This window comes from Orussus abietinus, unplaced genomic scaffold (assembly GCF_000612105.2).
Source record: "Orussus abietinus isolate OABI.00-Male unplaced genomic scaffold, Oabi_2.0 scaffold28, whole genome shotgun sequence".
NCBI lineage: Eukaryota > Metazoa > Arthropoda > Insecta > Hymenoptera > Orussidae > Orussus > Orussus abietinus.
In genome coordinates this window covers 248,851-271,367 of record NW_019394431.1, presented here as the reverse complement: position 1 = coordinate 271,367, position 22,517 = coordinate 248,851, and the positions used below count along the sequence as shown (strand labels likewise).

The window sequence follows — 22,517 nt, the reverse complement described above, 5'->3', positions numbered from 1 at the left end:
TCTTTTTTTTTTCTCTGACCCACGCTTCGCGTTCCTGCGGACACAATGATGCCGCACATTCGGAACGGTGATTTAGAAGGACGTACGCGCCGCACGGTTCGATTTTCTAGAACTTCCTGCCTTACGTTTCTTCCTTTTCCTCTCTTAATAAGCGATCCAGACGCGAGTCTTGATAAATACTCGAAAGCGTTGCGAAAAGTCCTGCTTTGCATGCCGTTAGGAAATCCGAGGATGGAAAGCGGATTTCCTCCTTCCCATTGACACTTCTATGCATGTATACGCTGGTTTGATAAGAGAAAAATATTAATAATTACCTACACGTCATTAAATATTTTACTTAGGCCGTTTCACCCGTGTAAACATTTGCGTGCACTATTCATCTCATTTCGGGCTCTCCTCATCTCGAAGTCTAATCAATGCGGCGTGGCGAAAAATAATAACGAACACTTTAGGGGTGTGACATAAGCCAGGCAGGGAATGTTAAAGCCGTTTTTTCAGCGTGTCCTCGAGCAGCGTCAATTGCGTGACTTCTCTTGACATCGGCGAACACACAGGATGCTCATTAATTGCGGCCTGGAGGACTTTCGAAAAATGCACAATACGCAATTGACCTCCTTAATTAGCCGAAATACAGGCTGAAATTAGGCAGGGTTTTTCGTTCTTTTTTCTTTGCCGCGAATGCACTCGCGTGCATGTACATGGAGTTACACGTCGAGAGTATCATGCTCGTTCGTGAATGGAATAAAAATAGTCGAGCGCATTTACGTGCCAGTGTCAAGGGCCTGGTCGTTCTAATGCACGGAGCATGATTAGAGCCAAAGTCACGAACGGCACTCGAGTGAACGTACGAGGAATCCTTGGCTCCCTGGAACCTTGTTTCAGGTTAGGTCAATCGGTCAATGTATCTGCTTCCCATGATCTGCTCGCCCCTGAAAATAGGCCATCGGTCTAAATAAGGAATCACGAGTCTCGATTATTTTCCCCCCGAGGTCGATCGAAAAAAATTCGTAGCTCCATTCGAGGCGACTCGTCCGTGGGACCGTAATAAATTGTCATTAAAAGTTAATAGTCATTTCTCGGGATTGAATATTTGTCTAAACCGTGAAATGGTGTCCCATCAATAGCAGACATTCGTCCTCCATTTCCTGTTACTTGAGGACATTCGATAAAGAAATTCCAGCATCTCTGAGATATCTTCTTTTAAATGTTGAATTAAATATTCTTTATTTCTACGCGAAAGCAATATGCAAAGGAGATACCGGGGGTCGCCTTTATAGATGCTTATATTTATAGACTGTTCCCAACGGCAGGGGATTTCTGGAAGTACTTCTGTCACCGGCTTGGCAGCAGTCGAAGGCGTCCTGGGTGCAATTAATGCCCGGCCTAATGAGGGATTTATTTGAAAAGTATTTAACGGCTGGCCATCTCTGCATCCGAATGGAGCTCGAGAATGAGAATAATGTCGGTTGCGTGTACGGTATGCCGGGTATAGCTGGCAGATGAATTACTCGGAAAGTAGATGCGCGCATAATTATATTCCAGGGCGGTGTGTAGACGCATACACGGATTTACGGAACGGCTGCCGCGTGTGTACAGTCTTTCGAAGCTATTTATAAGGTAATAACCATCGGACCAGTTAAGATTCTCGTTTTTTCGCGCCGCGGGTAACGAGAATACCGCGAGGCGCCCGTCCGGCCGGTTTCTTCCTTCCTTTTTCAAGAAAATTCCGAGTCCTGCGAAAACCCTCCTCCTTTTGCCGAGGTGCATTAATGTCGGGGCGATTCGTTAAGGGTCGTCGTCGTTACGCTTCGTCCAGTTCGAGGACCAAAGAAAGAACTCGGCCGGATATTGGCCGCTTTCGCTTCGTCCGCGCACCGTGAAGAGAGGACGAGCCCGAAGGATATAAACCGTACTCCTCTTCGGTGGAAATCCGCGGGGTAATATTAATCCGAGAAAGAAAACTCCCCTCGAGACCGGAGGACGCGGGTAATCGATTGGGGACACCTAGATGGAAATCGATTATCAATGGACATGGATCCCGATATGCGGCATCACTAGTCTCAAGCCGAAGGACTCGAGCCGCTTCTGCAAAATTTTATCCCGAATGGCCCTTCCAAAGGACTCGATCGAAAACTCCACTTCGTCTAATTGACTCGATAGTCTGCGAAGTATCGAATGACGCAGCTTGCCAGCCCTCTAAATGGATTAAATTAAATTCTTTTAAAGTGAAGTTTCACGGATCCTTCTTCGACGGTCCGGCTATTTTGGGGAATTTTTTCATTAAAGGATGAATACTGCAATCTAATAAAAGTGGAACGAAAAGTGGCTTAATTAATATTGGCTAGCTTTACCATCGAATGTTCTTCGTGGACGCGATGTCATTTTTCAAAGTACGCGATGGAGTTTCCTCGCGTATTGATCCAATTAGCTTGATAAATTGCCCTGTAATTTGCGGAATTTACCTAGGCGTAATTTTCTAATGACTAGAGTGGAGATGATAATTACATGCTCGCGGAATTACGCGATAACAGCTGCCCCGTAATTTTATCGTCAAATGTTAAGAAGTGATTATTTCACCCTGCGCGGGACCTTCTGCTAAATTATATTCATAAAATTATCCGTGTAATTAATTTTCTACATTATTGCAAGGTAAATCTTCCTCGGCGGAATTCTTCGCAATCACTCGGGCGTCTGGAAGTCTAGAATAATGACATTTATCGTCCCGAAAAATTGGTATTCCCCTTCAAGGGCGTCTAAGATTGATTTCCGCGTTTTTGCACAGTATATCATGGCGGCGGGCATGTTTGCGACATTTGCCAAAGAATGTCCAAGACCATACGGTATTTCCTTCATTACGCGAGGCGCCCTTTCCTTCTTCCCGCGAGCCATTCAGGGAGAATTTCATTGGCAGAACGAGTGACATCGGAATGCGGAGTAGAGGCGATCCCTTCTGAATTAGAGATGGCCATTGGTCATTTTGCTATGTATGGCCGGTCGGTAGGTGCAGGCGCGTGGAATAACATTATCAGCTTCTAGGTCTGGGTGACGAGGTCGTACGAACTCCATACCCGGCCGGTCAGCTCGTCCACCTGGAAGGCGAAACGTGAATCGCAGGAGAACTAAGCCGACGAACGTTGCATTCTCCTTTTGGTGCCGTTCGAGCGAAAGAAAAAGACTCAACTAAATCGATAAAAATACCAAAGAGTACACAGTTCCCGATAAATCCGCAAAAATCATGCAAAGAATCTCCTCTTCCCTGCACAAAAACCACGTAAAATGGATGGTCTAAGTATCCCCCCAAAAATATATAAAAATAAATCTGCCCAAATTACGCGAAGAATCATCACCTTCGGAATGACCGAATCCCCCCAGATAATTGGCAAATCGAGAGCCTAGAAAAATCTGCATAAATTGCAGCTGTACAAAAATCAAACGAACTTTGAGTCACGAAGAGTCACGTAGAGAAGTTAATCGGGTCCGACGTTGTCCTCAGGGAAGCCACTGACAGGTCCTGGGATCGTCCTCCGATCTCGAGATCCTCCTTGTCATGGAGGGACCTTAAGCACCTCCAGGACCCTAAGCTCGTCGGGGGTTCGGAGGAAAGCCGATTTGCATTAGTTTCACCAGCGGCAAAGCGGCCCGAGAAGGCGTCACCGCAGGGTGGCGTCTCGGCAATGGCCGAGGCCTCGATCGGCTTTCTCGGGCTGTCAAGTGAGTGGCAGTAAGTCTGTTAGCGTGATATTATTTTGTTGCATAGCTCGGCGCAGTGCCGGACGGGTCGGCCTGGAAGGCGCGTTCTCCTGGCGCCAGGAGTGCAGGGCTCCATTGCACCCAGTTGCACCTCTCCTCGTTCTTATGCACCGGACGGATCCGGAGCGATCTTCCTTGGGCTTTAAAACGGCGCCGAGAGCTCGTTACTCCGCACGGCGTCCTTTTTCCTGCTTCTCTTGCCCCTCCCAACTTTTTCTTTTTCTCACGCCGAGGCAGGAAGTCCTTCGAGATGCGTACAGACGAGCCTCGGACTGCACCTTTCCGGTCGAGCAAATCCTATTCAGGTCGGAAAATGGTTTCCTGGACTTGCGGGGGAATTTTATGGACACTTCGATGCCCTTTGCACTTCCCAGTCCGCTCTTCGTTCTTCATGGGAAGGATCTCGGGGTACGTGCACCTGGCAAACGCCGATTTCCGTTGTTATATGCGTTAGTATATGCGCGACTTTAAGAAGCTATGTAGAAGAAATTTGGGTCGACCTAGTATTACTTTTTATGGAAATTTTGGGTCTCGTCCCTGGCCTACCTGTCGACTTATTAGAAAAGCTGCTCAGACAGGCCCTAGACACTTTGAAAAATCTCCAGGTGGAAGTCGGTTGACCGTAGGGCTACCGAGTCCCATGCGATATACAAAACTCTTCAAATGTATATGAGACCACTACACGGTGTTTACACCTGCAACGTGGACAAAAGTCACTTGACAATGGCTTATTAATTTGAGATATTAAACTTTCAATATTTCTAATTTCTTTACGCAACGCACTTGCCTCGGTATTTATTTTTATGGAACGTAATACCCTCGGTTAGCGTTGTACGCCATTTTTCTCGGCACGAAGGGGGTCGTTGAAATGTCTCTTGAGCAAAGCGTCGTAAACGGCGACAGGATGAGCTGGCTTCGGAGATGCATTGCTCACTTAGGGGTTAAAATAGTTAACCATTGGAACGGTTTATACTGGATACGAAGGAGTAGGCGTTGCTTTAGGCTAAACTATTTTACAAACCGCGCGATGGTTTATAATCATCTTTTTTACACGAGCAGGCTAGAGTCGGAAACACTCAGGAAGGTTGCCATAACGTCGGGAAGAGCCGCAAACACGGACACTCTAACAATACATTTTTATTCTAAAACACGGCGTGGAGCAAAACAAAGAGGCTATTTGCCGGCGAAATGGCCGCAGAATTTCTAGTTGTGCGTAGTCGATACCGTAATGTTGCAAATTTAACATAATGACGGTGCAATTTGTGTAACACCACGTTGCCAGGGAGCAAACGTTGCTATTGCGGCTAAGGTGCTTTAATGATGTTTATCATTATGCGCGCTTTGAAGTATTTTCCCCCATTTATATGACTGTATACTTGGCGTTGATTTTCACCACAATTTTTAATGATTACCTGTGTGCATAAAGGGTGGACCAAAGTCTTCAAGATTGTTTCATAAAAATTGGCCACTATTTGTCATACATTTGGGTTACACTTCTAGTGATATTCATGGTTCAGATAAAGTATGTTTTAGTAATGAGAGTTCTCTGACAAATTTTCATACGAATATGGGTAGAATTCTTCGAGCCCTGCTCGGCATCTTATCTCATCCGTTGTAGTCTCTTCAGGTATTCCGATGAATTCTTGTTTCTGAAGTCACTGAGACAGAAAAACCGATTATGGTGATGGAGTCAGGGCCAATGATCCGACTAGATGCCACATATTCCGGAACGTCATGCCGGTTTAACCAAGCGTTACACCTGCTTACTTCAAGATCTCGCACACCTGAGACTCCTGATCCTGGATGATCATTTTCTTAGCCCTTCTTAAATAAGAAACTAAACTCCCGGCATTTGTGACTTACTTCCAAAATGATTTCGGTTTTATTTTAATTAAATTAGAAATAAACATGGTGGGAAAAGGCGCTGCCCCGACGCGTGATTAAAGGGGTCGCCACGTTTAATTAAAATGAATTAAGCGTCAGTATGTAGTTCGCGCCGGTATTTCCGGAAAAGAATGGTCGCCGAGTGTGAGAAAGAAATTTTTTCGGAGTCGTTATTCCAGGGGGTCAGTGCAGTCCAATGCACCTTGTGCACTTTCCTCCGAGTAACGCTAGTAAGTCGCAGTTGACGTTAACTCGGCCCCGTGGAGGTATTTCCATTTATCACCAAAGATATTACGCGGGTATATAGCTTCAGAAATAATAACAACTTCTTGACCGACGAAAATGGCATTTAAGGTCGATTCATTCATTATCGACATTCACGAGAGAGTTCACTCGGTTTAAAAATATCGATTAAACGTCGGCCCGAGACTGACACGTTGCTGATAACGTATTCTGCATGCAGTGGGGAAAATGTTTAACGATGACATGAAAAATGCGTATACGGCAAAAGCTTAGGAAAAGCCCTCCAAAAACGTTCCAAGCTGCGAACCACTTCGTATTTAGGTCTGACAGTGTGCTAAAATGGGTCTTTCCATTTTTTAATTCTGCTCCAGTTTTACGCGTAGGATGTGAAATGCTTTTCCAAAGTTTCGGTAAATCGGCTTGTCGCAATGCAACGGTCCTTTATAGGATTGCAAAAGGGGGTCTTGTGAAAATTAAGTACACTAATTTACTGAAATTCATAGGCCAGGGACCGCTGATTAGATTGATAATTAAGGTACTAGTTGAAACCTTGAATGCAATGTCTACACCAGTACTTCCGGAAAGGAGTGACCGTCAAATGTGGGAACGAAGTTTCGGCCGACAAGTTGTTCCAGGGTCAGTGCAGTCCAATGCACCGAGTGCACTTCCCTCTGAACCGTGCCGTTAAACCGTGGTTAAATATTAACCCGGCCCCAACACCACCGGTAAACTGTAAGTTATGACCAGTCACGCGAGGTCGGCTGTTTATCAAGTCGCACGAACCTCCAGAGTTTTTCCTTCCTTCCGTCTTCTCGGTTTTTCGTCTTCTTTTTCTCCGCAAAGGGAACGAAGGTGTTCGCCTCGAAGTCGGGAAACGGAAACGCCAGATCGTCGCTCCTCTGCCACCTCTTCTTCGGAATTTAGATAATATTCAAGGGAGGACTTCAAGCCTGGAAAATGTCGGAATAAAGTAAAAGTATACAGATTCACTTGCAACATTTATTTCCCATACTTGCCACTTCAGCCGTGAAATTGACATAGAGATAAGATCAATACAAAAAATCCTAAAAATCACCTGACTCTTCCTAGAGGCACTTCAATCTCCCAGAAGAATCTTCCTTAGGAGGAGAAAATCTTTCCGACGTCAAAAGAAATTTGAATAAAATTCAAGCGTTGATTTGAAACCCGTGGAATTTTTTCCAACGTCTGAAAAATTAAAATGAAACACGGATGCACTTGAAATATTAATACTTTATGTTTGTCGCTCCACGGAGTTCATATTATAGAGACGAGATCTACCCATGGAATATTGAAAATTACCTGGTAGTTACTAGATCATTTTCAATATCCAAGTAATAGTTCAACTCCTCGGAATAATTTTCCGCGGGAAAAGGAAATTCATTATTATTAACATATACTATAGATAATCGACGCGTATCGACGCATCGAATTTCTCCGAATTTCCGGCTTCGACGTTTCTCTCGTTAGTGGCATTAAGAGGCTCTCGATGCATCTCTTCTAAATTAAAGACCCTTCAGGCCGGGGTAACGAATATCAGGCAGTTAAACCTCAAGATACAGATCTTCTCATCTGGGCGCCTATCTAGAATTCAGGAATACCGGTTTACCGGCGATCGTGTTACACGATTCAGCGCTTTTCTTAAGGAGCTATCAATAAGGATCTAACTGTATACGGGGTGTTACGTAAGCCGCAAAAGCACCGTTAAGGGCGGATTCTATGCGATATATTTTTAGAGGATAATATATTACGCCAGAGGACCAGGAAAATAACGAGTTCGTTATCGCGAGTTCAGCGACGTTAATCGTTAAAGCGGTTTCGATTAATCGCTGGGACCCGCTCTGCAGAACTTGCGCATTTCACTGAGGCTTGATCGCGTGAGATACTCCAAGGTCGCCGAAAACCGACGTTTGAGAAATGTCTATCTCGTCCGAAAATATTTCATTGGGGGATAAATTCGATAATCGAGACGAAGGGACGCACTAACCGCCGCGTCGCGGAAGGATTAATCGGAGATTACGGAATCGGTCATCGCGTGGCTCTCGAGAGGATCCCTCGGGAAATCGTTTTCCGCTCCGATATCGGCTCGATTTAATGGACCTCGCTTTCTGGGACCCAAAGAGGCGACTTTTGAACGGCCTCTTCAGGATTTCGGCCATCGAAATCGTTCTAAGAGCACGCGTGACGAAGTGAGGTACCGTTAATTCAATACCGAGGGACGCCTACCGGGAGGCCATTTTGGAAAGTTTCCCTGGATCTTTTTTCGGTCGCGATGGCTGCAACGGCCTTATTGCAGCTGAATGCAGGGCCTGTTAAAATGAGGGGCACTTTCGGGCTAACGGAAGGCCCTTAAAATTTCACGAAGTTCGTTCCCATTGTCGGTCAGCGTGTCGGCCATGTTTGTCGTTTGGAGTTCGACGCGTTCCGGAGGCGGCGTCGCGCTCGTGTACAACCGAGACTCCAAAAAGGCGGATCAACAGTGGTCGGACTGCGTTTTCCTTTCTTTCGCAATAACCCGAGGTTTCCTTTTAATTAAATTCTCTGGGGCCCGGATGAAAGCTCGCCGTTTAAGCCCCGGCATTTATCGAAGTTCCCGAGTTCATCCGTGAAGAAGACGGAGGGGGAGCGTAAAGAAATTCCCAGTCAGCGACATCGAGAAAAGTCGAGGATCGCGGCTCGTCCGAGGGAAGCCGGAGCTCGGAAGCACTAATCGGGAGGAAAAAGCAACCCGAAGAAACGGCGACCCTGAAGAAGAGGAGAAGAGAGCCGGGCGGAATATGAGCAAGAATAAGAGGGGAGCGGATCTCCGAGTCGGCTGTATCTCGCTTAGGTACAGTCGACTACCGTTGGCTTATCGGCTGCCGTTTGTCGAATAGGACATTAATCGCGTCCTAGACGCGAAATAGAACCCGCAAGGACCTCGGAAGAAGACGAAGAGGAAGGCGGCGATAAAATCGTAAAACATCGCATCCAAGCAGAAGGGCACGACGAAAAGAGCCCATTTCTCTTCCGCCGGGTTTTATCACTTGAAATCTGAGACACGGCCGAGGTCGTTATTAATAATTCCATTTTTCACCACGGTGGACGAAGAGACTTCTATTGGATTAAAGATGGGGGGCCATAGATCAGGCCGTGGTCCTCGTGATCCGGGAAAATAAAGTCGGGTGACATCGTCAACGGGGAAAATAACGAGGCCATTACGTTGGAAAAAAAAACGATTGTCTCTGCGTTAACGAATTACTATGGTTCACCCGAAGGAGCGACGAAGGAAGAAGGGGCTCCAAAAGGAGAACAAGGCGAGCTCGAGGAGGAACGAGAAGAACACGCACGGGGGTTCCGAGGGCCTCGTATCTTCCTCGGCAGCTACCATTCGCCGCATAAATCATTAACTGCACCGAGATTCGGTCTTGGTCGAAGGGATCTCTTGTAGTCGAAGAGGAGGAAGAAAAAAAGACGAGGAACAAGAAGGCAGCGAAGAAGAGGACGGGGGGCGCGCCGCGGGAGAAGAGGGTAAGGCAGAAGGAGAAGAACGCGAACGAGGACGACATCGGCCGTTAATGACGTTGAGAGAAGAAGAACGACCGGTCGCCGGGGCCCTGGAGGAAGAGGGAAGACAGGAGACCCCGCAGGACCGACGAAGAAGGGGCGATAACGGGAAGGAAGGTGAACCCTGGGAGTGGATCCACCGTGTTGCCCGCCTTCACCTGAGCACTGCATCGCCTTCTCGATGCAGTTAACGGCAGGTGCGGGATACCTGTTGACGAACGACCGTCCTACACGCCAGCAGGGGATCGCGAGTGACATCCGTTATTTTACTCCAATGCCCACGCGAATGCACCCCGAAGAGGATCACCGAGCACCCCCGTTTACTCGACACCTCCTCCTCGACGCAGAAATTAATCACGGATCTTCGCAACCCTGACGAAACGTTTGGTTCCGGATACAAAACACGAAAAAAGGATAGCTAAGAAACGCCAAGGGGATCTTCCTCAATTTTATTAAGGTTACATTTAGGAAAACCTAGGGTCTACGACAAGGAATCTACAACCAAGGATCTTAAAATTACCGAACACCGAGTCCGGGTCGATCGAAGTCCTCCCATCGGGAAGACCCAAATGGGACCTTCCAAGTGGAGGATGACGAGACAGCAAGGTGGTCCTCTTTCAAAGTGAAGAAATCTCCCCCTAGGAAAATGACCCTCTTGTAAATAATTCACAGGTAGTGAATACGTACTTATATCCTCGATCCGCGAGGGGAAAGAATTAGTCGAGTCCTTCGTTCGGGCTCCCCTTTCTTCTTTCTTCCTTCTTTCCCTCTTTCCCCGAGCAGGGTCCTCCCTCCCGGGAACTCTTTCAACCCCTTCTCTTCTCTCGGCCGCGGTCCCTCCTCTTCGTCGCGCCTCTTCCGGCGGGGTACCTCTCTCTCCCTCCGCGTTTTTCCCCTCTATCTCCGCGCGTCTCTCGCTCTCTCTCTCTCTCTCTCACTCTCGCGCGCGCTCCTGGCAGGCTCTCCCTCCCGCGCCATCCGCAGTTGGTTGTCAGCGGTGGCCACTTCGCAGTACACACTTATCCGGGGTATAGGCCGGAGCCAGCGGCGGCCGCGCGCGGCTGGATAGAGAAAAAGAGCAAGCCCGAGTGGCCAGCAGCGAGGCGAAAGAAGAACACGAGTAGTAGGAATAAACCTCGGAGAGCTCTTAAGGTCACTACCCTTCGAGGCGGTGGCAAGGTCAACCGCAAGATCGCCCGGATCGCGAGTGCGCTGCCCGGCCGCGGCTCCTTAGGAGGGAGCGGCGATCTTCTCTTTTCTCCCTCCGCCTCCTTTCTCGCCGTTCGTTCCGTCTTTGTCCAACCCTGCCACTCGTTCCGTCCTGGTCCGACCCTCGCCGTTCGTTTCGTCTTTGTCCGACCCTCTCTGCTCGTTCCGTCCTCGTCCGACCCTCTCTGATCGTTCCGTCCTCGTCCGACCCTCGCCACGCGCTGCATCCTCTTCCGACCCGCGCCGCGCGGCAACCACCGGCCGAGGGTGGATTCCCGAAAGCGCTCGCCCGAGAGGTGCACGCTCTCTGCCGGCCGAGCGAAGAGTGACCGCCCGCCGCCAGGGGGCATGACGTGAGGAGCCCCGCTGCAGACTTCGGACGTGAGTCGGACGATTTACTCTCTGCATCTCTGCTTCCATCTTCGATATCCTTCCAAAGAGGGAGGATCGGCCCGACTCGCTCTTGGGTGCCAATGGCCTCGCTGGCGGAAGAGCTCTCCCTCCGTTCTTTCCAACTTCCCATCGCACCCGATACTCTCCAAGCATTTAATCGCCGGGAAACGCGACTCCGACCGGTTTTTCTTTACCCCCCGATCAACGGGCTTGTGAAAGGTCGGAAGTGAAACTTCTTTGTCACGCCTGTGGAAACTCGAGAAGGGGATGCTTTTTCTTACGGTTAATCGCTGCTTTTATTTGACTTTCTGGGCTGGAATTCGAGACTATTTGGGTAACGGCTTAGTCGGTGCGTTAATTTTTTTTACTCTCACAGGGGAAAATTGGAAAAGGAGTTTCACTTCGACCGTTCCTTGTATTTTCTTTCTCGGGAGTTTTTCTTCGTTCTTTCTGGCTTCGTGTAAATGTTTTAAATAGTAATGCATTGAGTTGTTCCGTGTATTACCGAGGAAGTTTTCTTTGCAACGGACTTTTCGAGGTAATTGCATGCTTAAGGATATTTAAATGTGAACGAAAGAGGCAAAGGATATGTTATTAATTATTATGTGGATCGTTACGCTGCAGAGTGTACATTTTCGTATTTTTATGGTTACTTAGAAATTAGTCCGTTCTTCCGAGGTTTGTCGGGTTTCTTAGATCCAGCGTGGAAATTCAATTTTTGCGATCGAGTCCTTCGAGGTAGGATCGAAATCCTGATTTATGCGGATGGGATAATGAAGAGGGATGGTAATTACGCGCGCGCGTTACTGCGACATTAATTGCAGAAGCCAAGAGAAGGCGATTTCAATTTCTCGGGGCACCTTTCACCGCGGTATACCTTGTAAATGATGGAAAACGCGAAAAGTCCTCTTACTTCTGTAAGAATCATTGTTTTTGGGTAATTAGGGAGCAAAGTTGACCGGTGACGTAAGAGGTTTGGTGAGCCTTCTAGGACGACACTTTCGGTCCACGGAAAGTAAGAAACAATTCCTGGCGATACTTTATTCAACTTGCCCATAGAAAAAGTCTGGAATTCTCACGGCGTTCTTTGTTTGTCTTTTACGAGGGTTACATCGGCATGAGGAAATCCGGTGATTTAAAGGAGGAAAAAAAATGAAATGTTAACGCGTTCCTACGCATGCGAGCGCCATTACGTGGCCATCTTGGAATGCGTATCATCGAGTAATGATATTTATCCTTAATGATCCACCGGCGTGAAATGTATACTACACGACAAAAAGATGTCTCAGGAATCTCCTAAGAGATTTGAAAAACACACTTATCATCGGAAGAAGTTGTCCTCCAAGATTGCTGTATCTCCAGATTTAAGGATATAAGGATGATATAATTTTCAAATACTTCGTATGAACGTTCGCTTATTATTAAAAATGGTTTCACGTTAACAGGGAGAGTTTGGAGGGTGGAGCGTTTTCCTTCGAGTTTCGAGCGACCGGATGAAATTTTTAAGTTTAAATTCCCGGGTACCGAGGGATATATGTATATCGCGGCGGTATACTGCATAATCCTGGGGAGTGTAGGAACAAGATATAGTCCTAGAAAAGGATAACACCCGGTGAACCACCGTCCACAGGACGGCGGTGAACGGCGCGAGATGGCGAGCTGCTGCAGAGAATAGAAATTTATTTCTGAAAGTAGTCTGACGGAGACTGGAATTTCACAAGTCGGCGCTTTTAAGCGAGATCGCCTCGTCGATTATTTCCTGACATGGCATTCTATTTTCGATATTTGTGCTGCTCGGTATTTACATCCGAGATATTCCGGTGATTCACCGGCGGAACGTTAATCGAACGTCTTGGAGCTAATCGATCGGATCACGCGATTGATTGATCGGATTAATTCCCTGTCGATCGAGTAATTTGATTAATTATAGTTGACGCTCGAGTGCTTCGAGACCGAGCGGACTGAATAATTCTCTGATGATCGCATAATTCGTCGAGAAGCAGTTCCTAGTCGGGCCGCTCGACCAAAGCTTCCGATAAATCCCAAATGATTTCATTTCATCGGCTCGTTGCGCAATTAAGGTCTGAAATATGCACTCACTGAATTTTCGAGCGACCGGCCGGATTCCCCATTAAACATTCACGGAGGAAAAGTGACTCACGGATTGAGGCAACGCGGGGGTGGTGCCGTTTGCTCGGCGTCTACGCAAAACTTGTTTCACGTGAAGGGCCAAGTGTACGGTTTAGACTTTGAATTTATGTTAATTTGCAATTTCTCTTTGATCTCTCGCGGACCCGTGTTGCACGTCGCGGACTGCTTCAGAACCGAGGTCGAGTTATATTTCTTGTATGGAATACGCGGCATTGAAGGAGCGGAGTATATAAAACGCGGAACACTCCTTAGCGATACCGCTTTCTGCCTTTCATTGTCGCCCGAAGGAGTAATTAAAGTAATTAAAAAATCCAAATTACAGGAGAGGGGAAATTGCCGTCTAAAATCCGTCGAACGGTTGACACGTCCTGCACCGACTTCCGGTTTCGGTAACGCAAAGGTTAAGTGGTAAAACGACCCGCGGATCAAAATGGCTGGCCGGGAATGTAAATGCCAGGGGAATCTAATAGACGGGCAGGCACCGATACTACTTTACTGGAATGACTACCGCATGAAATATTGATCTCGTGACGTTTCGAAACTCGACGGATTCGTGATTCAGCCGATGCCGTCGCGCCGAATCGACCGCCTTGAGAAAAAATCCCATCGGTAGGAAATTCCTCGACTTCCATTCGACTTTATGTCCGAATTTTCATAGAAATTAATCTCCATTCCGTAGCCGTTTGCACGGGGACATTTACCTTAGCCGGTCGAATTGTTACCTCAAGGACGACGTTGGATCGCAAAGGGTTAAGAGAGGAGAAAAAGAAACAAACGGTTGTACTTAATTATCGAGGCGGAAAAGCGACGTCGGAAACGCGGAAAGGACGGAGACCCGGAAAAGGCAGGGTTTGCTCTCGTTTTTCCGCAGCCAAAGAAAAAGCGGAGAATCCGAGTTGCCGGCGAAAAGAGAGCGATTTTGCGAGCTGCTTAAATGCCGCTAAATTCTAGAGTGGCCGGCAGAAGGTGCCGGTTATCTAAAATGGCTTCCCGAGAAGCTCGACTTCAGTCGCGGTCCGAGAAATGAAGAAACAACGAGACTGCCCGAGCCGGGATGCGATTACCCTTAAAGTATCATTCCTCCCGAGAGAGGAGCTCTTAAACCTCCCGAGAGAAGTGCAACGCAACGCGTCGTTACCTCATCAAAACGCGAATCGCGTCTACGGTAATCGTCGACGAAATCGCCGACCAGAGTCGAGACGTGCGATCGGGAATCGACGAGATCGACCATTGACATTTCTCCACGATTCTCGGCTAAATGCCAATTCCTAAGAGTCGCCGATGATTTTCCTCGATTACGTGAAAATGACACGCGAGCCTTCTACACATTCTCTGAGGCTTAAATCGGCGAGACAGAAAAATCTATGGTAGAATTTGACGCCGAGTTTCCACCGCCATATTGGAGAACGCTAAGAAAAGGCACGGCCGAAATGGTTGAAGTTTAATTGTTCGTTAAAATCAAGGGTGATTTTTTATAATTGCGCGATAATGACACGTAAGCCTTTCTTCTTTTTTTGAGACTTTAAAGGCTCAAATTGACGCGATGGAAATATCTCTCGAGGAACCCGACGCCGAGTATCCGCCGCCATTTTTGAGAACGCTAAGAAAATCAACGTTCGAAGTGGCAGAATTAACGATTGCTCATTGAAATTGCGGACAGATGCACCTAGCAATTTAATGAGGCGACTTAAGAAGAACTGTTATTAATCCTGTAAAATAATTTCTTCACGAACGGAAATGTGGGTTATTTTTTCATGCATCCCTGGGGATGGATTAAGGAAAGATATGAAATTTAAAATTAGTTCCTCCCGGGGAGAATCTTCCGCGTTAAACGGCGACGTTAACGTTCCCATCCTAATCCCCAAGGCAACGGACATTCGATGAGGGAACTTCGTATAACGGTAATGTCAGAATTTACAAAAACCAATTACGTTCATTTAACTGTCGTTAAAAGTTATCGTCCGTTACAGAGCGGAATTTTGCGTGCTACAATTATGGCGATTGTGTTTAATGGCCTGTTAAAGTTTCATAAATGTCAGTTGATGTGCATTACCAGTTCAGCTCGGGCCCGCTTAACTGTAAAAACACAAAAAGACCGATTACACTTGACCCAAATTACGCGAGCTAAATGTCGCCGTAATGCCCTTTTAACGGAGCCGATACTTTCGGTTTAATGATCTTCCGCCGCAGGTAATTATAATTACCCTTTCCGCCGTTCTGGCCTTCCGAAAATCACGACGCGCCACCCTAACGACGTCCTTATTAACGATTCCAATACATAACGCACATATTCCATTCCCGCATAATTTTCGCATAATCCTAAATGAATTTCTCTATGAAGTCCCACAGTTTAAAAATACCCTCCATAATTTGCAACTCTTCCTACATTATTTCATTCTTCTTCCCTATCATTAGTGTCTCTTATTCGTTGATTTCAATCATGCGAATAGGAGATGGATGCTGATTTTTAAGACAGGATGTATAGAATACTCGATTGTATGGTCGTCATCGGAGCTTACGCAAGGGCTCTTCCCTGAAGAAGCCGTTTCCTGAATGCAATGCCATTCACTTCACCTCCCACCTCCGTGACCTGGTCTTTCAGGACCAGCAGTGCCACTGACACGTATTGCCTCTCGACTCGATGTCATCGGGAAATGTCGTAATCGGCGATTGCCATCTAAACCTAATCGTCATGTCGAGACGTCATCGGTTACGAGGGGTGGAATCGAGCTCGAAAGATGCGACTGTCGGTCAGCGAGCTGTAAAATCTGCCCGGAAAAGCGACTCTCTATGCAGCCGGAGGCTGGGAGCCGAACCGGTAACGAAACCCCGAAAGGGGACCAGAAGAAGCGGTCCCCAAGTCCGTTCCGCGAAGCGACGACTCGTTAAACGGCCTCGAAGAGAGGATTAAACGCGTTACCCCATCGTCGCGACGTTGCTGTAACTCGTAGTAACGGACTGGCCGGCCGACTCGTTCGAAATGAGCCTTTCCCTGGAATTACAGAGACTGAATGAAACTACCGTAACGGTATTGGAAACGGTCCAGCCTCCGACGACGGAGAGTTTCGGAATTCTCGGGGACCTGGACCACTTTGGACCCCGAAGAAGAAATCGGCCTCTCGTAGGTGAGCGACCTGTGACCTCGTCGATCCATCAAACCGCTTCTATTGCGAATTTTGGCGGCCGATTTGGCTCAAGCCGCGGTTTCGCTGAGAACGGATCTCATCGATAACGCGACGTTTTAGATGGCGGAGCTTGATGGATTATCCATTACAATTGGCCCCGCCTATCGACGCCGATAAATCACCGATCCTTAATGTAGGGCGAACCTGACGGCCCGGGATAGACAGGCCTAAAAATGGACGTTAATTTTTCCAAAAGGTCTCTTTACTTTTTAAGAATCGATTTATTTTACAAATATAATGGGTTAAATTAAGTGTGTTTTACCCTGGAAGTATGCTTTTCCTTGGCAAAGTTGTAATTGACATTTTTTTCATAAACTTTCATCTAAGTGAATCCGAACTTTTCGGAGCGGGATCGAATCCCTCTAGGGACTGCTTATTTATTTTTTTGTTACCATGTGATGAATGCTTTGGGAAAATATTTATCCAATCATCCCTGGGTATTTATGTTTAGTTTTGATCGACATTTGAGTGTTTTTCCAAATTTAGGGTAAGGACGGGGAAGAGGTTAGGGCGTTGCTCCTTTGGAGGAATAAATTGGACGTACGTCTTGGGGTTCTTATTAAAAGTTATCGGACTTGAACGGTACTCCTCGAAACTGTTAACAGTACCGAAGCTATAAATAATGCCGCTGTGAAAGTTATCTCATAGCAGAATGTTGCGTGCGTATAAAAACCCCGACTGACGGTACCTCGTATTTGCATATATACATGTAGGACGGGCAATAACTTTTACCGTCTCGAATAACTTCTTTACGCTTCATCGGGCCAGAAAATGTGTCAGGTCGGAATTGTACAGTTTTGAAGCGCATATACGTCACACGAGATGGATCTTTCATATCGAGAATTTTTTCCCCTTTTAGAGCGGTCTCCAGGGTCGCTTTGATATCTCGTAAAAGAACGCCCGGCATAGAAAGTGAGTTTCATCCCCGTTAAAATCAGGCAATTCGGACCCGATGCTACTTTCGAATCGATGGATCGTAAAGCAGTTATTCGAGGCAGTAAAAGTCGCTGACGTCCCTGCAACTGCACGCATTTACCCCGGGAATTGTCGATAAAAGACCAGAGGGAAAAAATATTAAATAAAAAAGGGAATTTTATTCGGTGCTTGACTCTTCTAATGGAATGCTTGTCGAAGAGTGGAAGACACAATGTACGTGTCGAAACAAAGTCATGACCACGAACATTACAATTTCGATCTCGACTCCGTGGTACATCGCTCTGACACCTCAACGACGTATTAAGGATAATTCCAGGTTGGGTAATCCGATCGTCCCGATCTCTATGAAGAAAGTAACGCAGCGATTTCCTCACGCTCGCTTGCAAACGCGAAACTGCAAGTTGCGCTCAAATTGATTCGCCGGTGATTCACCTGATGCACTCTTGAACCTTCAAGTATTCTGTTCACGTCGTCTAATATCTATATGAGTGACCTTTTCATCCCAGATGAATGCCGACGGTCCCTTGATGTTGAAATTTCCTGTAAGCTTCTGTTTCACTTAATCGTATCAAAATTATAATGCAATATCCCCCTCCCCTTTCACGCATCCTTTATACATTCTCTCGTCATTTTTATCTGAAATAAAATTCATGGAAATATGAATTCCACGAATATACGCTTTTATTTAATTCGATCGTACATTTGATGACGTCATATCGGTGTCTTATGTTACTTGTGTATTTTTATTTGAAATTCCAATTTTTAGAAATGCGCTTCTAAAGTATTAAGTGGGTTTCGAGATTTCAGGGTCGACGAGAATACTATCGTCCGAGTGGTCCCGTTGGTACCGAGACCCGCGGCAATTACTTCCTGAAGAAATGTACACATATTATTCATCTCCTCGGTAATTTCAGCCGAGGTTACGATCAGTAATGCAGATCCTCGAAACGCTCCGAGTAACCTAATCGGAACGAGTGGTATGTTCAGGCATAAGTGGCATAAGTGTGTCAGGGAGTGTGGTACGAAGGTGGCAAGATCAACCGTATAACTGTTTTCCCTGGCAGGATTGGCGAACGAGTAATAACTCGGGCCTGGAAAGAGACAATGTAATTTACCGAAGGTGTACATTAATAGGTGCGCCGCGGTGCACTTAACATGCAGGACGAGGATACGCCTAATCAGACTGCACTTATACCTACGGTCGAGTTCCAATTATTCTCCCATTTATCAGCAAACATAACCAGAGCATATATATACGCACATATACTTGCAGTTATATTTACTGCACTTATATTTACAGTTGAGTTCCAATTATTTCTACTAATCAGGCTTATTTACAATTACTACGTATATACTTGTACGTAGAGGGCCCCAGATACACCGCAAACGCTAATAAGCCCGGGAAACATTTTATCGTCTCATTTCTCACCTCTTTCCACCTTACTTTCCATTCTAAGGCGAGGAAGAACGAGCAGAGCAGGCGAATTAAAAGTATCGGAAAATTATTTCCCCCGAAATTAAATGGAACCCGTGGGCTCGGTTTAACGAAATATTCTCCAATTTACGTCAGCACGCGGTCTAGGGTGAGCTTCATTACAGAATTCTACGTTCCTGCAGCCTCGAATGTGCGTGTAATAGAGGCGCCGGTATGTAACTTCACTAACAAGTCGAATGAGGCAGCAAAAAACGGTCTTAAAGAGGTGGTTTCTCCCGGAAACTGGTCTGATGCAAGCGGCTCATTTTGAGCAGAATCGGATGATTGTAAGTGCTCGTAAACGTTACGCCTTTAAGTGCAACTGCCCCTTGATAGTTTGCGTAATCCTCGATCAAATAATTATCCTGTACTTTGACTGCTGAGCTGGACCTACCTTACTCTCGAGCTTTAATGAAAAATAATAAACTCGACATAAGTCGTGAAATAAAACCTGAATCGCTTCGAGATCATTCGTATAATAGGAAATGAAATGATTTGGAACGATTCATCCCATTCCGTGGCCCTAAAATCTCAGTATTAACTCGTGAATTTAAATTTATTTTCCCAATTAGATTACCGCGAGTAACTAACTGCTGTTATGTGCATATACGTATGTATATATTTATGTACATTTGGATTATGAATATGTCCTTCCATTTAATTGGGCGCTTTAAATTATTCCCTGAATCAGCTGACGGAGAGGCATGATGCATACCACCTTTCCTTACACACCGATTTAAACGGCACTAGTCTCGTTAAATGAAGATGGTGGATCCGTGATATTCATCCGTGTTAACTGTATAGGCTCTTATCATTGTGTTTGTCGGTCGGAGCGTGATTACGTGCGAAAAACGACGGACCGACTCAGAGGCGTGGGCGCACTTTCGAGGGTTGACGTAAGCATTCGCTTAACGGAGACTCCGAGGTAGGAGTAAATAAATTTCCAAAAAATGTAGGTCGCGGTAAAACCTCGACGCGCCGCGAGGGCTCTTCTCGCGTTTCTTTGAATCCCGAAGGAAAATTTTCCCGTCGGGAGTTGAAAGTCCGCTGAACCGCCTTGGCGGTGGATCTCGCAGGCGGGGGCGAGAAATGAAAATATGTCTACACGGTTATAAAGTTCACAGCTATATACGCGCCCAGAGATGCATATTTAAAATCCACGGTTCGAGGAACATCTACTGCTGCTAAAATATGTCAAATCGATGCCCGAACCTCGGGAGGTAATTGGAATGGCTGATGAAAATGAGGAATTTATTTCTTTTATCGAAGCTTCTTTTCCCAGGACGTTTTTCTCTACCCTCAAAATTGGCCAGTAAGTAAATTGTTTAACTGCGGACTCTTCGCTCGTTACGGTGAGCCGATATGGAGAGACACTGTGCAGAGTCTAATCTTGGATAATAAGGAAGACTCCTGGATCGTAACACGATGGAGATTTCCTTTACGGGCCAATCAGGCATCGTAATGATCATCGAACTATGCAAGACTCTGTGGCTTACATGTGAGAATTGCGAGTGCGTTCGGGCTCATTAAGGCGATACGAAAGTGGCATCTGAGGAGTGAGTCGTTTATGAAACTTTTCTACGAACAAGGTGTGCCGAGTTGAGACCTAAGAAAGGTCTTGACGTGCATGAAATATCAATTTTCACAAAAAATTAAAAATAGTTTATAAATAAATTAAAAAAAAAGACATTTTATGATTGTCAGGCCTTTTCTTAGAGCATACACATTCTCGTGGTATAATTTCAATCGATTCGGTACACCCAGTTTGGAGAAATATTTGATGAACAGTTGAATAAGAAATGAGAAATGTTTGATGAACAGTGAGAAATGAACAGTTGTCGTAAAAATTATTTTTCATCCAATTTGATTTCACTTTGAGGATGAATCTTGATGGGAGGTCATCTTCGGGGTTAAGGTGCGTTCACACGGGTGGAGGGACCGGCCCCAATTAGGACATCATGATACAGTTATAGCTCGGAGGAGGAGGCTCTGATCGCTACCGTTAGCTTCATTACGTCTCTCTTTTTCCTCTTTCGTCCGGTAGGACCTTTTTGTTTCCGAGGAGTGATCGCATTATTATTAGATCGCCAAGAGATGGACGTCGGTCCGGCGCGTCGTGCAAGAAATCATCTCCAGCCCTGGTAACTGTATTCCGGAATCGGCGGGAAAAAGGGAAGAAGAGCGGAGGCCATCCCGGAACGGATGCTGCTCCATTTGGTCCAGCTGGTCCAGCTGGTCCAACTGGGCAGATCGGCCAGACCCCTTCGCGATCCCTTCGTCTCCTCTCCCGAGCTCATTCTATTTTTCCTCGAGTTTTTCTGCGGCGATTTCCGCCGGTTTATCCTTGTAACCAGACCTAGGATTATCTTAATAACGCGTCGAATCGCGATTTACCGTGAAATCGTGTAGGGTGAAGGAATGGCGGATTTATTTCCCACAAATCCGAGATCCTTGACCATGATTCGCCGTCATTTGGTACAAAAAAGGGTTAGAAACAATTTTGGAGGTTCAAAAGTTTCGACAAATATTCCACGTAAATGGAGATTAAACGTTAATAATTATTTATTAGTGAAAGTGGACGGCTCATTGATGAGTGCTCCTTGATTGCGCTGACTCAGAACGTGACGCAACGAGGGAGGTCTATGTAATTGTGCGCCTATTTTCGAGCTTCGCATGCTATAAGGATCTATAACAAGACCCATAAAACATCGGATATGGTAACGAAAGTACCAAGTACCAGTACTCGACACTCATTTGGATCGAATTACAGCGAGTACAAGTGCCGCAGCAAGGCCACTGTCTACGACGCAAGGCCAATGACTGTGCCAAGAATGGTTCAACGTGTTACACAACTATGGGACATTCTCCACATTCCCTTCAACTTCCCCTTTTCTCATCAACTAGGAATTTACTTAATACTTTCATCAGTGTCGCAGCTGTAAATTACCATCGAATGTCGCGTCTTCAAAGCACACCGATACTGCACTTAGCCCCGTCTAATGGACGCATGCATAGGCGTCACGAAAATAACAACCCTTTTCAGCATTTAGAATACCCACTCAGAAGTTCCCCAACTCATTTTTGCGGAATTGCATCCGAAGTAGTTCCCCTCAGCGAATGGAATAATCTCGCAGGGAAATATACTTTTGGGCAGGCTGTAAAATTTCTGAAGCCTGGAATAAATCGGCAGGAATTTTCTTTTCGAAAAGAGAGAAGCGTTGTTTAGGTGTAGTTGAGCCGATAAAAATCCTGGAAATTTCCCACCACCTGAATTAAATTCCGGAGATCTTTAGGAAAACTCTTTCGAGGTAGTGGAGGTCTTAAAAGATTCTGCGAAAATATGAAAAAGAACAATTTTTTTATTCCTAGCGCCTTGAATAAATTCTCTGGATTTTTGCAAAGCGGAAAGAGGGTTTATTAGGTCTTAATAACTCCTCCCAGATCCTGGGAGCATTGAATTCAATTAACGCAATTTTCTCCCGTTGATTTTCTCCTCGTGATTCCTCGTAACGCGACCGTTCGTGCAGGGTCGAGTGCTGTACGCGACTCGCGTGCGAGTGCGTGCGCGTGAACAATTTTATTGTCGAATGTACCTTCTCGTGTCGAGCAGGAATCGAGACTAGACACGAGGTAGACTTCCTTTCGACGAGTCTCGCATGTATCCGGGCCAAAATGCTGTTACGGAAGTGTCCGTCCCCTTTTCACCTGGAAATCCGATGATGTCACAC

At 46.2% G+C, this 22,517-nt stretch overlaps 1 protein-coding gene across 2 annotated transcripts in view; it reads left to right on the top strand.

The window, feature by feature from the left end:
* Window positions 1-22,517, top strand: part of LOC105701342 (mucin-17) — a 44,120-nt gene that overhangs the window by 7,544 nt on the left and 14,059 nt on the right. The window contains exon 1 of one of the 2 annotated variants that reach the window (XM_012428014.1): window positions 10,696-11,031. The exons of the other annotated variant lie outside the window; for it this stretch is intronic. The gene's annotated coding sequence lies outside the window, so the exon portion shown is untranslated. Of the gene's footprint in view, window positions 1-10,695; window positions 11,032-22,517 lie in introns of those variants that run through there. 2 annotated transcript variants of the gene reach the window in all.